Source organism: Hypanus sabinus, chromosome X1, assembly GCF_030144855.1.
Source record: "Hypanus sabinus isolate sHypSab1 chromosome X1, sHypSab1.hap1, whole genome shotgun sequence".
Taxonomy (NCBI): Eukaryota; Metazoa; Chordata; class Chondrichthyes; order Myliobatiformes; family Dasyatidae; genus Hypanus; species Hypanus sabinus.
Genome location: NC_082738.1, coordinates 61,761,731 through 61,779,116, shown reverse-complemented (window position 1 = coordinate 61,779,116; position 17,386 = coordinate 61,761,731).

The following is a 17,386-nucleotide window of genomic DNA, read 5'->3' as shown; positions in this document are numbered from 1 at the left end:
TAAATTTAAAGGGAACCTGATCCGGACCATGACACATTATGGCCAGGCCAGATGGAAATGATTTATTTAGCCTGATAACTTTCAGCTCAGTGTTGAGGTGAGTGATGTTATCTATGGCAGTTCAGGATCCTTATGGTTGTAAGGTAATGAACTATTCCTGAACCCAGTGATGTGGCACCTTAAGCCCCTGTACGTCCTGCTTGATGGCTGTATCGAGAAGAGAACATGGCCTGGATGGTAGGGTTCTTTCCAATCAAATCAAGTTTAATTATCAGTCAACCATCCATGAATGCAGCTGTATGAAACAGTGTTCCTCTGGGGCCAAGGTGCAAAACATGCACAGTGCATTGAAAATAAGACCATGGAAAACAAGACCCTGAGCAACATGTCCCACAAATTGATGGTACAGTTCCTGGCAATACAGCCTGTCATTCCACTGATTGAACACTAAAGGGAAGAGAACTAATGGGAGAGAACAGCCCTCATCCCAGCATGGATGACTCATTACACTGCCTCCTGTTTCTCCTCACCTGGACTGCAGCAGCAGGAAAGCCTGCAACTTGAGGCCTAGTCCTTGCTACAACTGAAGCTTTGCTGCTCCACCAAACAAGAGATACAGGCCTGCACTATCTTATATTTCTTGCAAGAGAAATATCCAAGGCAATCACCCATGGTTACACTGTACGTCGCCTTCGTGGACCAACTTCAATGCCTTTGAGTAGCAGGGAGCAACACAGTCTGCACCCTGGTCAGCTCCTCCGAACCCAATCCAGCTCCTCCGATACATTGGACGGCTCCTTCTCTGACACTCCAACTGGCTACTCTTATCAACAAGTAGATCACTGATGCAGTGGACATATAGTACCCGAAGTTCTTGGAGTCCAATATAGCCTTGCGATCATAAAAAACACATTTAACAAAGAAACAAGAAAATAATGATGTAAGCTGCTTTCAAAATGTGCTCATTGGTGGAGAGGGCTTTTCCTGTGATGGGTTGGGATGTACTAACCACTTCCATGGATTATGAGCACTGAACCATGGATTATAATCTGGTCTGGGAATTAACCCACAGTTAAGAAACACTGTCTCTCATAACATTCTGCCTGTTTCTGTGATGTACTGTTCTATGTTTAATTGGTCCATTGCGTCCACACCATTAAAACAAAAAAAAATGCTTGATTATTAAACAAAGGAAAAAGAGACAAGGTAGGCATACCACATACAAAATCCTGGAGGAACTCAGCAGCTCAGGTAGCATATATGGAAGTGAATAAATAGTCGATGTCTAGGGTAGAGACCCTTCATTAGAACTGGTAAGGAAGGGGTAGAAGCCAAAATAAGAAGGTGGGAGACAGGAAAGAGTAAAAGCTAGCAGGTGTTAAGTGAGATCAGGTGACGGGCAAGGTGCGTGGGTGGGTGGGGGAGTGGGGATTAAGTAAGAATCTGGGATGTGATTGGTGGAAGAGATAAACAGCTGAGGAAGGAAGAATCTAATAGGAGAGGACCAAGGACAATGGAAGAAAGAGAAGGAGCAGGGGTACTAGAGGGAGGTGATTGGCAGAGGAAGAGAAGGGGTGAGAGGGGAATTAGAATGGGCAATGGAAAAAGACAGAAGAAGGATGGAGTTAAATTACCCGGTTAGAGAAATTGATGTTCGTGCCTGATGGGATTTTGAGAAGATAATATGTCTAGGTTGGTGGGACTTTTAGTTTAGTAATGTGGACACTATGGGCCAACTAGCCTCATTAGAACACAGAACTGCACAACAAAGAAGTGGGCTCTTCAGCTCACAATGTCTGTGTCAAACATGAGGCCAGGTTAAACTGCCTAAACATGATCTATATCCTTCCATTATCTGCATAATCATGTGCCTATCTAAAAGTCTCTTAAACACTTCTATCATATCTGCTTCCACCACAGCCCCTGACAGCCAGTTCCAGGCACCCAGTACTCTGTATGTAAAGAAACTTCTCCACACATCATCTTCAAATCCCGGCCCCCCGGATCTTACAGATATGTTCTCTAGCATTCGACATTTGTACCTCTGTAATCTGTGAATTTGCAAATTCAATATCTTGAGTATCTTACAGAGGGCTGTTGATACAGCCACCAGTAGTCTTCCAGACAATGTGTTAAAACATAGAACATAGAACACTACAGCACAGTACAGGTCCTTCAGTCCATGATGTTGTGCCCTTCTTTTAACCTACTCTAAGATCAATCTAGCCCTTATATTCTGCTTAGCCTTCTATTTTTCTATATGCAATATGCCTAATTAAGAGTTTCTAATGTATTTGTCTCTACCATCACCCCCTGGCAGGTCATTTCACACACCTATAACACTTATCTCTGACATCCCCCATCCCTCTGACATCCTTTGCTCACCTTAAAATTATGCCCCCTTGTAATGTCTCTAAAATGCTTTTTATCATCTTGTACACCTCTCATGCACAAAGTTCAAAGTACATTTATTATTGAAGTGTGTATATATTATACAACCTTGTGATTCATCTCCAAACAGGCAACCACGAAACAAAGAAACCTAAAAGAATCCGTATATAAAACAAGAAGACTGTTGAGCACCCAATGTGCAGAGATCAAACAAATAACAACACATACAAAATGTTGGGGGAGCTCAGAAGGCCAGGCAGCATCTATGGAAAAGAGTCAACAGTTGATGTTTTGGGCCAAGACCCCTCATCAGGACTGAAAAAAAAAGATGAGCAGTCAGAGCAAGAAGGTGGGGGGAAGAGAGGAAGAAGTACAAAGTGAGAGGTGATAGTTAAAACTGGGAGAGGGTGAGGGGATTAAATAAAGAGCTGTGAAGTTGACTGGTGAAAAAGTTACAGGGTTGGAGAGGGGGTAATCTGATAGGAGAGGACAGAAGACCATAGAAGAAAGGGAAGGGGGAGGAGCACCAGAGGGAGGTGATGGGCAGGTAAGGAGATAAGGTGAAAGAGGGAAATGGGAATGGGGAATGGTGAAGGGGAGGGGGGGCAATTGCCAGAAGTTAAAGAAATCAATAGCCATGCCATCAGGTTGAAGGCTACCCAGACAGGATAGAAGGTATTGCTCCTCCAAGCTGAGTGTGGCTTCATTGTGACAGTAGAGGAGGCCATGACTGACATGTTGGAACAAGAATGGAAAGTAGATTTGAAATGGGTGTCATTGGGAGATTCCGCTTTTTCTGGCTGAGGGAGCATAGATGCTCATTGAAGCAGTCTCCCAATCCACTTCGGGTATCACCGATATACAGGAGGCCACACTGGGGCTACCAGATACAGTAGATGACCCCAACAGACTCACAGGTGAAGTGTCGACTCACCTGGAAGGACTGTTTGGGACCCTGAATGATAGTGAGGGAGGAGGTGTAGGGGCAGGTGTAGCGCATGTTCCACTTGCAAGGACAAGTGCCAGGAGAGACGAATGGAAAAAGGAGTTGTGTAGGGAGCAATCCAAGTTGGCTGATGGAAAGATGTCTTTGGTGGTGGGATCCTGCTAGAGCTGAAGGAAATCATGGAGAATTATGTGGTGGACACGGAGACTGGTAGGGTGGTGACAAGATGAACCCTACCCTAAGGGGGGGTGAGAGGATGTGGTAAGAGCTGACATGCACAAACAAATAGGATTCTGAACTGATGTCTACAAGAGAGTCTCATACTTCAGCGCAGAGCCGAGTAAACCTTGTAGAGCAGTGATCTGAACAAGCCCATCCTTTGCCTCGGGCCCCAACTCCCTGACCTTTTTAATCTGGCCCGCCATCGTTGACATCTAAACATTAGGTTCAATTGCCTTAATACACTCTGAAGCCTGGATCCTGCTGCCTCGATTCAGGCTGTAACTGACCTTTCCAATTCAGCCCGGCACTTAAGTCTCTAACCAAACATCGAGTTCAGTCAAATTGTTATGCTCTGGTGCCCAGACCTCGCCACCTCAATTTGGCCTTTGGCACGTCACTCAAATCAATCGAACCTCAGGTCTTCCTCACTCTTGGAGACGGGCCCGCCACCTTGCCTCGCCTCAGTACTGCTACAACGAATTGCCTTCAAGTCTAAAGGGAAGTTACAGACTTTTGATGATCATTTGCCAGAAAATGTCTGATTAACAGAATATTTAGTTGTTTTTATTGTTACATTAGTCATCAGCTGGAAGTTGCTGAAGGTCACCAGTGCCACCTTAAACTGAATCCATATGTTCCTTTGCTCCAAAGAGAAAAGTCCTAGCTCCATAAGATCTCCATAAGACCGATGTCCATAAGACATGCCCTATAGTCCAGGCAGCATCCTGGCAAATCTCTGAAGATTCCATATCCTTCCTATAATGAGGAACTGGAACTGAACACAATGTTGCGAGTTAACTGAACACATTATTCTGAGTTCCTTGGCCCCATGTCCTCAGGGTTTCAAACAAAATATCTTCTCAACAACTCTCTACACCTTTCACTAATGACTTTAAAGTAATGCAATCAATCTTCACATCTGACTGTCAGGGTGTGTGCACAGAAACAACACTGAGGTTCCATCACAGCTCATAATTTTCCAGCTTTTAATGCTGCGTGGAAAATTATTGGGTGGACATCGACGGTGTCAGAATGCACAATGAACAAGAAGCACTACCCAGGGGAGCAGCTGTTGTATGTTTATATAGCAGTTAGCATTATAAAAGAAATGAAATCTCACTAACAGGCCCCTTGAGATGCTACATTCAGAAGGTAATTGGTTTCTACCCCGTGATACAATTGATCAGATAAATAAATAAAATATAACGGCAGGTAGGAGCAGGCCCTGTGTATAGATATATATAAGCCTACTCTTGTAGCTCTGTTTTGTTCTGTTGCAATAATGATAACTTATTACACAAGAATCTGAGAAGACATGCTAGGATTCCATTCAATACTATGCCCATGTTGACCCTGTCAATAAGGAGCATAAAGCTATAAAAGCTGACCCTCAGGCCCCCTATGTGTATCATCTCCACTGCAATGCAACTTGAAAACATTTCCTAAATCTCAGCTTCAAATCACATTGCATTGCTAGAGACAAACAAGTTCATTCAGTAGTTTTAAACGCAAGACATTCTGCAGGCTGGTGGCATTGTAGCATCAGCGCTGGACTTCGGAGCAAAGGCTCTGGAGTTCAAATCCAGCTGGCTCCAAAATACCTGGAGAGGGATTGGCTCCGTCAGGTTTCAGGTGCCCAAGACATGCTTGTATGATGGGCAATCACCAAAAAGATTGATGCAAAAAGCTTGACATGGTGGCACCCCGACGACTTCACCAGGAGTTAAGGGTGCACGTGCACACATTCTGCAGGTGTTGGAAATCCAGAGCATCTATAGAGAGGAATAAACAGTTGACATTTCAGGCTGAGACCCTTCATCAGGAGGGGGGAAGAAGCCAGGTGGGGGGGAGGGAAATGAGTACTTCCGGTTAATATGGCACTACTGAATGCATGCAACAGTTCTCTGCTAGTTAAAAAGATAAGAAATCAGACTAAAATCTTCACTAAAAATTTTTGTTAAATTATTGCTGCAAATAGTGAAAGGGCAAGCGATGGCGAGGCGAGCTTGGGGGACAAGCTGAGTTGGTGAGTTGCAGAATCATTGTAGATGGAGTTCCGATGCCTGTCCAACTAGCCTGGGTGCGAGGTTGGATTGCTCTGGATGCCAAGAGGAGAAGTTGGTACCTGAGCAGAGGAGATTTGATTTTGATGCCTGTGCAACTGGCCTGGGAGCAAGGTTAGATCACTGTGGGTGTCAAGCTGATTTGAAGAGCTTGAAAGTAGGTTCAGGCTGGACAGCAAAACCTTGGCCTGAAGCGAGTTGCTGAGCGGCATGGTTAGGCCTGGAGCCTTTCATTGCAGTCAGATCCTAATGCAAGGTGTGGGGTACAATTCGCAGTTCAGACAATTTAAACGCCGGCCCAGATTGGAGTCGAAAACCAATTTCACTCATTCTCCACAACGTTCACTGCTTTCTCCAGGGGGCCAGATCCTTTCACTGTTCTGTCATTTGGTCAATTTAAATGCCAGCCCAGATAGCTTGAAAAGACAGGGTGTTGGAATTCATGACAATAGCCAATTTTTCTTGTTCTCCACAATGGTCACTCATGTCTGCATAATAAATGTACTCGAGCTTGAGCTTGAACATACTATCAGATGATAGTTGAGACCAGTTGAGTGGGGAGAAAGCTGAGTTTTGGAGGGGGAGATGAAGTGAGAAGCTGGGAGGTGATAGGTGGAAAAGGCACAGGGAGAGGAATCTGATAGGAGAGGAGAGTAGACCATAACAGAAATGAAAGGAGGAAGGGCACCAGATGGAGGTGATAGGCAGGTGTAGATAAGAGAAGGGGTAAGAGGGTAGCCAGGGGTTTCAGTGGCTTAAACTTGACTTGGAAAGGAGAAAAACTATATACGTTATATAAAAACTGTATCGACTCAAGACATCCCAAAGCAATTATGGATTGTTGAAATGCAAACATTGTTATAATATAGGAAATGTGACAGCTAATTTTCAAGTATCAGGATGCCACTAAGTGGAACGAGATGAAATAAATTGTAGTAATGAGATAAAGCAGATAACCTGTTTAAGCAAAATTTGTTTAAGGAGAGATATTAGCCAAGGAGATCAGGGATGGGCAGATAGAGGCTCACCTGCAAACCTGCACTTCAGACAGTGTTGCAGCCCCACATGCCTGCAACTTAAATATTAAAGGTTGAAGATTCAAAATACAAAAGTTGGAATGAATGTATCACTTGACTCAAGGACAGCTTCTATCCTGCTGTTATAAGATATTACAATCCCCTGGAATGATAAGGTAGACTCTCAACTTCACAATCTACCACTTTATGACCTTACACCCTATTGTATGCCTGCACCACACTTACCCTGCAGCTGGAAGTCTATTCTGCATTCTTAGATTCAGATTTATTTATCATGTTGTGGCGACCCACTTACTAGCGCACTCGAACCGGCCATCGCGCCGGCATAAAGGCCAGTCCCAAAAGGGCGCCAAGTCTGCTTCACCAACAAAGGGAAAAGCCCGCACGGGACTGTGAATACGTGCCCTCTACAGCATCCGCACCCGGGGAGGGCGGGATCAGGAAGGCTTTAAAGCGAGGCCGCAAAGTTCGAATAAAATCTTTTTTAACTGCAGCTCACCGACTCCGTGTCGTTATTTCAGCGCTGCGTGTAGCACACCGCTACAATTGGTGACCCCGACGGCCCAAACGATATTTGGTCCGAAGATGACCGATGCTGCATCTGTTCATGCAGTTTTGTTGAAACTGCCAAGCTTCTGGACGCTGCGACCTCACCTATGGTTCCAGCAGGCAGAAGCCCAATTCCACATTCAGCAGATAACCTCGGATGACACACGTTACTACTACATGGTGAGCTCCCTCGACCAGGAGACAGCCGCCCAGGTTGAGGAGTTCATACAGTCTCCCCCAGCAGACAGCAAATACACAGAATTCAAAGCCCTGCTCATAAGGACTTTCGGACTCTCATGGCGTGGGCGAGCTGCCCATTTACTACACCTGGATGGTTTGGGAGACAGACCTCCATCAGCTTTAATGAACGAGATGTTGTCTCTGGCCGGAGGACACAAGCCCTGCCTCATGTTTGAGCAGGCATTCCTGGAGCAGCTGCCCGAGGACATATGCCTGCTGCTGTCCGATGCGGATTTCAGCGACCCCCGGAAGGTGGCAGCCCGGGCGGACTTCCTGTGGAACGCCAAGAAGGAGAGTGGGGCGTCCGTCGCACAGATCACCAGGCCACGCTCCCAGCAGCAAACCAGACCAGGCCCGGCCACAGAGCCCGCTAACCCCAGAGGCAGGGGTGAGGAGACCAACGAACAATGGTGCTTCTACCACCAGCGGTGGGGCGCAGAAGCCCACCATTGTCGCCCACCCTGCAAGTTCTCGGGAAACACCAGGGCCAGCCGCCGCTGATGGCTACGGCGGCTGGCCATCGGGATAGCCTCCTGTATGTGTGGGACAAGTGGTCAGGATGCCGTTTTTTGGTCGACACCAGTGCCAAGATCAGCGTCTTACCTCCGATGAGTTACAACACCCGCAAAGGGCATCGGGTCCCACCCTGAAGGCCGTGAACGGCAGTACAGTAAGGACCTATGGCACCCGTATGGTGTGGCTACAGTTCGGCTCCAGCCGGTTCACATGGGACTTCACACTGGCCGTCATAGCCCAACTGCTTCTGGGTGCAGATTTTTTGTGGTCTCACAGCCTACTGGTCGACCTGCCGAGGCAGAGACTGGTACACGCCAAGACCTTTCAGACGTTCTCCCTGGGTGAAGCCCAGTTGCCAGCCCCACACCTCGACTCCATCACGCTGTCCGACAACGACTTCACCAGGGTCCTGGCGGAGTTCCCATCGGTTCTGGCACCGCAGTTCACAGCGGCCATGCCCTGACATGGCGTACAGCACCACATCCTGACCCACGGACCTCCCCTCCATGCCCGTGCTCGAAGGCTTCCCCCAGACAAGCTCCGACTGGCGAAGGAGGAGTTCAAGAGGATGGAGGAATTGGGGATCATACGGCGGTCCGACAGCCCATGGGCCTCCCCCCTGCACATGGTGCCCAAAGCGACAGGGGGCTGGAGAACATGCGGCGACTACCGCAGGCTGAACGAGGCTACCACACCGGACCGCTACCCTGTGTCGCACATTCAGGACTTTGAGGCAAACCTGCACGGTGCACGGATCTTCTCCAAGGTAGATCTCGTCCGAGGGTACCATCAAATCCCAATGCATCCGGACGACGTTCCCAAAACGGCACTCATCACCCCGTTCGGCCTTTTCGAGTTCCTCCGCATGCCGTTCGGCCTGAAGAATGCCACACAGACGTTTCAGCAGTTAATGGATGCGGTGGGACGCGACCTAGACTTCGCTTTCATCTATTTGGACGACATCCTCATAGCCAGCAGCAGTCGTCAGGAGCATCTGTCCCACCTCCGTCAACTCTGCGCCCGACTGAGTGAATACGGCCTGACAATCAACCAGGCCAAATGCCAGTTCGGGCTCGACTCCATCGACTTCCTGGGCCACAGGATCACTACAGACGGGGCAACCCCTCTGCTCGCTAAGGTAGACGCAGTCCGCCATTTTCCCCGACCCACTACAATCAAAGGCCTGCAGGAATTCGTGGGTATGGTAAATTTCTACCACCGCTTCCTCCCTTCAGCTGCCCAAATCATGCGCCCCCTGTTCGCCCTGATGTCAGGTCCGGGCAAGGACATTACCTGGGACGAGGAGTCCGCCGCCGCTTTCATTAAAACGAAAGAAGCCTTGGCAAATGCCGTGATGCTAGTGCACCTCAGAATGGACGTCCCAACCACCCTCACAGTGGACACATCTAACACGGCAGTCGGTGGGGTACTGGAGCAACTCATCGAGGGTCGCTGGCAACCCCTGGCATTTTTCAGCAAACACCTGCGACCACCCGAGCTCAAATACAGTGCTTTCAACCGGGAATCCGCTATACCTGGCAATCCGGCATTTCAGTTGCTTCTTAGAAGGTAGGCCCTTCACCGCGTTCACGGACCACAAGCCGCTTACCTTTACGTTCACGAAGGTGTCCGACCCCTGGTCATCCCGCCAGCAGCGCCATCTGTCCTACATCTCTGAATACACGACGGATGTCCGGCACGTCTTGGGTAAGGACAATGTCGTGGCGGACGCACTCTCTCGCCCTAACATTCATGCCTTTTCCCAAGGGGTAGACTTTGAGGCGCTGGCAGAGTCGCAGCAGGCAGACGAGGAGATCCCGAGTTACAGAACTGCAGTGTCCGGTTTGCAGCTCCAGGACCTCCCCGTGGGCCCGGGTGAGAGAACCCTACTGTGAGACATCACCACCGGCCAACCCCGTCCTGTCGTCCCGGCAGCCTGGCGGCAACGCGTTTTCAACTCCATTCACAACTTAGCGCACCCCTCCATCAGGACAACTGTCCAGATGGTCTCCAGCAGATTTGTTTGGCACGGACTCTGCAAGCAAGACAGTGAATGGGCCAAAATGTGCATGCAGTGCCAAACAGCCAAGGTGCAGCGGCACACCAAAGCCCTGCCGCAGCAGTTCCACCCCACCCACTGGCGTTTCGACCACATTCATGTGGATATCGTGGGCCCCCTGCCAGTGTCGCATGGAGCGCGGCACCTCCTCACTATCATGGACCGGTTCACCAGATGGCCAGAGGCGGTCCCGCTCACCGACACCACCTCCGAATCTTACGCCCAAGCCCTGATCGCCACCTGGGTGTCCCGCTTTGGTGTACCGGCCCACATTACCTCCAACAGAGGCGCCCAGTTCACCTCCAGCCTGTGGTCAGCTATGGCCAGCCTTTTGGGGACTCAGCTGCACCACACAACTGCCTACCACCCACAGTCGAACGGGCTAGTGGAGCGTTTCCACCGTCACCTGAAGTCAGCTCTCATGGCCCGCCTGAGAGGAGCTAACTGGGTGGACGAGCTTCCCTGGGTCCTACACGGAATCCGCATGGCGCCCAAAGACGATCTGCACACCTCGTCAGCCGAGTTGGTGTACGGTGCAACCCTGGTCGTCCCCGGGGAGTTCATACCAGCCCCAAGGGGGCACGAGGAAGAACCTGCAGCAGTCCTGGGCAGACTACGCGAGAGGCTCGGCAACCTGGCCCCTGTACCCACTTCGCAGCATGGGCAGAACCCGACCTGCGCACCCAAAGACCTGCAGAACTGTAAGTTTGTGTTTGTACGAAGGGGCGGGCATCGGCCACTGCTACAGCAGCCCTACGAGGGGCCGTTTACGGTGATCAGGAACAACGGGTCCACATTCGTGCCGGATGTTGGGGGGAGAGAGGAGGTTTTCACGGTGGACCGACTCAAACCGGCCCATGTGGACCTGGCGCAACCGGTCGAGTTTCCGGCACCGTGGTGCAGAGGCCGACCTCCCAAACAGGGTCCGGCCCAGACTGTGGACATTGGGGATGTATCGCCGGTTCTGGGGGGGGGGGGGGGGGTGGTTATGTGGCGACCCACTTCCTAGCGCACTCGAACCGGCTCACAAATAGCCAGCATAAAGGCCAGTCCCAAAAGGGCGCCAAGTCTGCTTCACCAGCAAGGGGAAAAGCCCGCACGGGACTGTGAACATGTGCCCCCTACAGCATCCACGCGCGGGACAGGACTGTGAATACGTGCCCCCTACAGCATCCGCGCCCGGGGAGGGCGGAATCAGGGAGGCTTTAAAGCGAGGCCGCGAAGTTTGAATAAAATCTTTTTTAACTGCTGTTTACCGACTCCGTGTCGTTATTTCAGCGCTGGGTGTAGCACACCGCAACAATGTGTACATTGAAACATTCAATGAAGTATGGTGTTTATGTAAATAACCACAGCATGAGTGCAATCTGGAATCACATCTGACACACCTTCCCATCCATGTTAAATATACCCATGTATCCACCTTGTATTTGGTTATTTATTTATTTATTGTAATATTGTGTGAATCAGCCTTGCTGGCTCCTCAAGACATGCTGCCCAGCAACCCCAATTTATCCTTAGCCTAATCACGGGACAGTTTACAATGACCAATTAACCTACCTGCTGGTATGTCTTTGGTCTGTGGGAGGAAACCCACACAATCACAGAGAGAATGTACAAACCCTTTACAGACAGTGGGTTGTTGGTATTTTAAAGTGTTGTGCTAATCACTACACTACCATACCATCCCAAATCCCATGAACAAAGTATTAAATGGAGGTTCCATCTGCACTCACAGAACAATTTAAAAGATCTCATAACAAAATTTAAAATATTTTAACACCCACTGATTATCACAGAAATACATTGGCTCAGAAAAGGGGTTCCCAATCTTTTTTTATGCCGTGGACCAATACCATTAAATAAGGCGTCCATGAACAGCAGGTTGGGAACCTCTGGCCTAGAAGTTCTACAAAGCAAACTTCATGTATTTTACACATCAGTAATTCCATGAAAGTATTCTTGATTAAGAAGATTCTTAACTTTGGAACTTTGAACTAGAACTCCACTTTCCTTCAGCTTCACTTTGAACCTATGTTGGCATCTATCCTTGTATGGTTCTGAAAACAAAACAAAAGACTGCAAGTTGGGAGTCTTTTGTTTTCTTTCTCAAGCACCCCATTAAAAGAGTAAGAGCAGTAGCATGGCACAATTCCATTCTTTAGTGGGATATTTTATTATGGGTCAGTTTTACTTCATTCTGTGTTTGTCCCTCTGCAGAATTTTTTAAAATGCTAAGCTTGCAATCACTGTGTTGTAGCTTATCCTGTGTGTCCCCTGCTTCTAGCCTGCTTTGAGATGCTTGCTGCTGCATTAGTTGAAAAATACAGATGTAAAATGACCAGATAGTGAACTCCTAGATTATTTCAAGTTGATCATCCAATTGACCACCACTAGATGGAGCCTTAACCCTCACTCCTATTAAACATGGGAGGCCAAGTGTGCCTGTCCTGTCCGTCTGTCAGGGTTAAGGCCAATGTAGATTCATGGATGATTCCAACAACTGCCCTTATATAATCTTTGGCACAAACTCCTCCCTGTCCCATGGACAGCTTTTAAAAGCCTCTTCAAAATCAACAGAAAAGGTTTTCAATCATTTCAAACACAACTTATACTTACAAGTGTGTTTGGATATGGCAACTTTGTACCTGCCAGTGACTTGTGGTGTTCCACAGGGGTCTGTGTTGGGAACATTTCTTTATATGTTATATGTCAATGATTTGGATGATAGAATTGATGGCTTTGTGACCAAGTTTGCAGATGATATGAAGATAGGTGGAGAGGCCAGTAGAGTTGAGAAAGCAGGGAGGCTGCAGAAGGACTTAGACAGATCAGGAAAATGGGCAAAGAAATGGCCTAATTTTGTTCCTATATCTTATGGTCTTATGGTCTAAATTTCTGGGCTTCTAATTCTTTGAGATATAGTCTGAAGATACAGTTACCAATAATGACAATTAAACCTGTACTGAAGAGCTATAAAAGAGGAAAAGCTATTGTACCAGCTCAGTTCCACCCTCTCGGCCTTGGAAATCTGGGTCCAGTGGTATGAGTAGTTGTCACAACTGAGGTCTGCTTTGGTTGCAGAAGATGACCATGACTTCTTCTGTGCCTTGTCATGCCCTTTGCTCTCCACAAAGCATTACAGAACTGCCTTCCTGGCTGTTTGAATTTCACTGTTGATCTCATTTATTCATTTAGAGATATTGCATGGAACAGGCCCTTTCAGCCCAATGAGCCGCACCACCCAGCAACCCACCCATTTAACCCCAGGACAATTTACAATGACAAATTAACTTACTAACTAGTATGTCTTTGCAGTGTGGGATAAAACCAGACCACCCAAAGTGAACCCACATGCACACAGAACGAACATGCAAACTTTCTTACCATAAGACATAGGAGCAGAATTAGGCTATCTGGCCCATTGAGTCTGTTCCAGCATTCAATCATGGCTAATCCTTTTTCTCTATCTCCTTCTCAAACCCAGTTCCTGGCCTTCTCCCCATAACCTTATAGCCTTTGATGCCATGTCCAATCAGGAACCTATCAATCTCTGCCTTAAATTCACCAATGACCTGGCCTCCACAGCTGCCTGTGACAACAAAGTCCACAAATTCAACACCCTCTGGCTGAAGAAATTTCTCCACATCTCTGTTTTGAAAGGGCACTCCTCTAACCTAAGACTGTGCCCTCCTGTCCTAGACTCTCCACCATAGGAAACATCCTTTCCACACTTACTCTGTCTCGGCCTTTCAACATTCGAAAGATTTCAATGAGATCCTCCCCCATCCTTCTGAATTCCAGTGAGTACAGACCCATGAAACGTTCCTTGTATGATAACCCTCTTATTCCTAGAAACATCCTTGTGAACCTCCTCTGGACCCTATCCAATGCCAGCACATCTTTTCTATGATGAGGGACCCAAAACTGTTCACAATACTCAAGATGAGGCCTCACCAGTGTCTTATAAAGCCTCAGCATCAATCCCTTGCTTTTGTATTCTAGACCTCTTGAAATGAATGCTGATATTTCATTTGCCTTCCTCACCAATGACTCAACCTACAAGTTAACCTTCAGGGTGTTATGTACAAGGACTCTCAAGTCCCTCTACATCTCAGATTCCTAGATTTTCTCCCCATTTAGAAAATAGTCCACACATTTATTTCTACTTCCAAAGTGTATGACCATGCATTTTCCAACTTACAGAGGATACCAGAACTGAACTCCAAACTCCGATGTCCCAAGCTGTAATAGCATTGTGCTAACCACTACACTACCATGGTGGCCCATCCAATGGAGATGACTTTGCATGCTAGGACAGGCATGCCTCTATCTCACCAGAGTATGAGCCCATTGACTACTTTCACCTGGTTTAGCCCACCTGCAGAAGCAATGTACTGGGATGTGGAGCCACAGGTGACAGCTATAGGTTAAGTGGGGACAAAGGTGAGTGAGTGAGGATAAAATACAACTCTGATTATACAACTCCATTATCTGATTTCTTTTGAAACACCCAATAGTTTGCCATGTGATTCATCTGGTTTCCCACATTCTATTTAAACCCTCTGGGACCCCAAAGCTACTGTCCTTATAAAATCACTAGAGCACCATTTTCCAGAGTCTCTTTACGCTTACCTGCACTGTTCATTGGAATATTTACACTATTTCTCTATAGCATGTAAAAAAAATAATTTAAAATGTGTCTGGATATCATAGGCAAGAGAAATTCTGCAGATGCTGGAAATCCGAGCAACACGCACAAAATGCTGTAGGAACTCAACAGGCCAGGCAGCATCTATGAAGAAGAGTTTAGTCAATGTTTCAGGCCAAGACCCTTCATCAGGACTGAGGAAAAGATGAGGAGTCAGAATATCATAGGAGTCAAACTGCAAAAGTTTTGAAAATTGACTATTCCTCCCCAAAACAGATGCACCTCAACGTGTTAAGTTCCTCCAATAGATCATTCATTGGTCCAGATTCCAGCACTTGTTGTCTCTTCTGTCTCCCATCAGTGAAATTTGCCATTGCAGCACTGTCCAATTCCTAAGGGTGCCAGATTATCAAAATTTTACTGTGGCTTGTCATTTTCCAACAGAATAGCTAATAATTAAACTAAATCAATCCAGAATTGACTATAAAGATATCTTTTTCTGGCATGAGTGTAATGGGTCTACTCATGTTTATGACTGTAACAGAATGGTGCTTCATCAGATGTTACAGCAAGCTTTCAACCAAAGTGGTTGTTTTTTAAAGAGGACAAAATAGGAGGTGCTGCCTCAAGAAGGCAATATCTATCATCAAAGATTCCCACCAGCTGAGCTATGCCATCTTCTTACAGCTCCTATTGGACAGGATGTACAGGAGCCTGAGGTCCCACACCAGATTCAAGAACAGCTACTTCCCTTCAACCATGCTGTTGTTACCACCTGGCTAAACCCTGTTCACTACAGTTTAGCCACACTTTTAGAATATTGCACAAAAGTGAACTTTATTTTTGTATGTTTTACCTGTGCTTCCTTGCAAAAATTGCGTATAATTTATGTTCTTCTTGTGAATGATGCTGTTCACTGGTGATGCTGCTGGAAGTAAGTTTTTCATTCCACCTGTTCATACTTGTGCATATAACAGTAAATTTGACTTTGAATTTAAGAATGAAAGGGGGGAAATTCCGGAACTTAATGCTCAGGCAGTTCGGATTCAGGTTCAGATACAGATTCAGATAATTTTCCACGTATTGATTGGGACTCTCATACTGTTAAAGGTCTGGACAGGTTAGAATTTGTAAAATGTGTTCAGGAAAGTTTTCTAAATCAATATATAGAAGTACCGACTAGAGAGGATGCAATATTAGATTTTTTATTAGGAAACGAGTTAGGACAGGTGACAGAAGTGTGTGCAGGGGAACACTCGGGTTCCAGTGATCATAACACCATTAACTATGATCATGGATAACAATAGATCAGGTCCTCTGGTTGAGGTTATAAACTGGAAAAAGGCCAATTTTGAAGAAATGAGGAAGGATCTAAAAAGCGTGGATTGGGACAGTTTGTTCTCTGGCAAGGATATCGTTGGTAAGTGAGAGGCCTTCAAAGGAGAAATTTTGAGGGTGCAGAGTTTGTATGTTCCTGTCAGGATTAAAGGCAAAGTGAATAAGAATAAGGAACCTTGGTTCTCGAGGGATATTGGAACTCTGATAAAGAAGAAGAGAGAGATGTATGACATGTATAGGAAACAGGGAGCAAATAAAGTACTTGAGGAGTATAAAAAGTTCAGAAACATACTTAAGAAAGAAATCAGGAGGGCTAAAAGAAAGCATGAGGTTGCTTTGGCAGTCAAGGTGAAGGATAATCCAAAGAGCTTCTACAGGTATATTAAGAGTAAAAGGATAGTAAGGGATAAAATTGGTCCTCTTGAAGATCAGAGTGGTCGGCTATGTATGGAATCAAAAGAAATGGGGGAGATCTTAAATGGGTTTTCTGCGTCTGTATTTGCTAAGGAAACTGGCATGGAGTCAATGGAAATAAGGCAAACAAGTAGTAGTGAGGTCATGGAACCTATACAGATTGAAGAGGAGGAGGTGCTTGCTATCTTGAGGCAAATTAGAGTAGATAAATCCTCAGGACCTGACAGGGTATTCCCTTGGACCTTGAAGGAGACTAGTATTGAAATTGCAGGGGCCCTTGCAGATATATTTAAAATGTCAGTATCTACAGGTGAGGTGCCGGAGGATTGGAGGATAGCTCATGTTGTTCTGTTGTTTAAAAAAGGCTCTAAAAGTAATCTGGGACATTATAGGCCGGTAAGTTTAATGTCGGTAGTAGGTAAATTATTGGAAGGAGTACTAAGAGATAGGATCTGCAAGTATTTAGATAGACAGGGACTTATTAAGGGGAGTCAACACGGCTTTGTGCATGGTAGGTCATGTTTAATAAATCTATTAGAGTTTTTTGAGGAGGTTACAAGGAAAGTGGATGAAGGGAAGGCAGTGGATGTTGTCTATATGAACTTCTGTAAGGCCTTTGACAAGGTCCCACATGGGAGGTTAGTTAGGAAGGTTCAGTCGCTAGGTATACATGGTGAGGTAGTAAATTGGATTAGACATTGGCTGAATGGGAGAAGTCAGAGAGTGGTAGTGGAGGATTGCTTCTCTGAGTGGAGGCCTGTGACTAGTGGTGTGTCACAGGGATCAGTGCTGGGTCCATTGTTATTTGTCATCTATATCAATGATCTGGATGATAATGTGGTAAATTGGATCAGCAAATTTGCTGATGATACAAAGATTGGAGGTGTAGTGGACAGTGAGGAAGGTTTTCAAAGCTTGCTGATGGATCTAGACCAGCTGGAAAAATGGGCTGAAAAATGG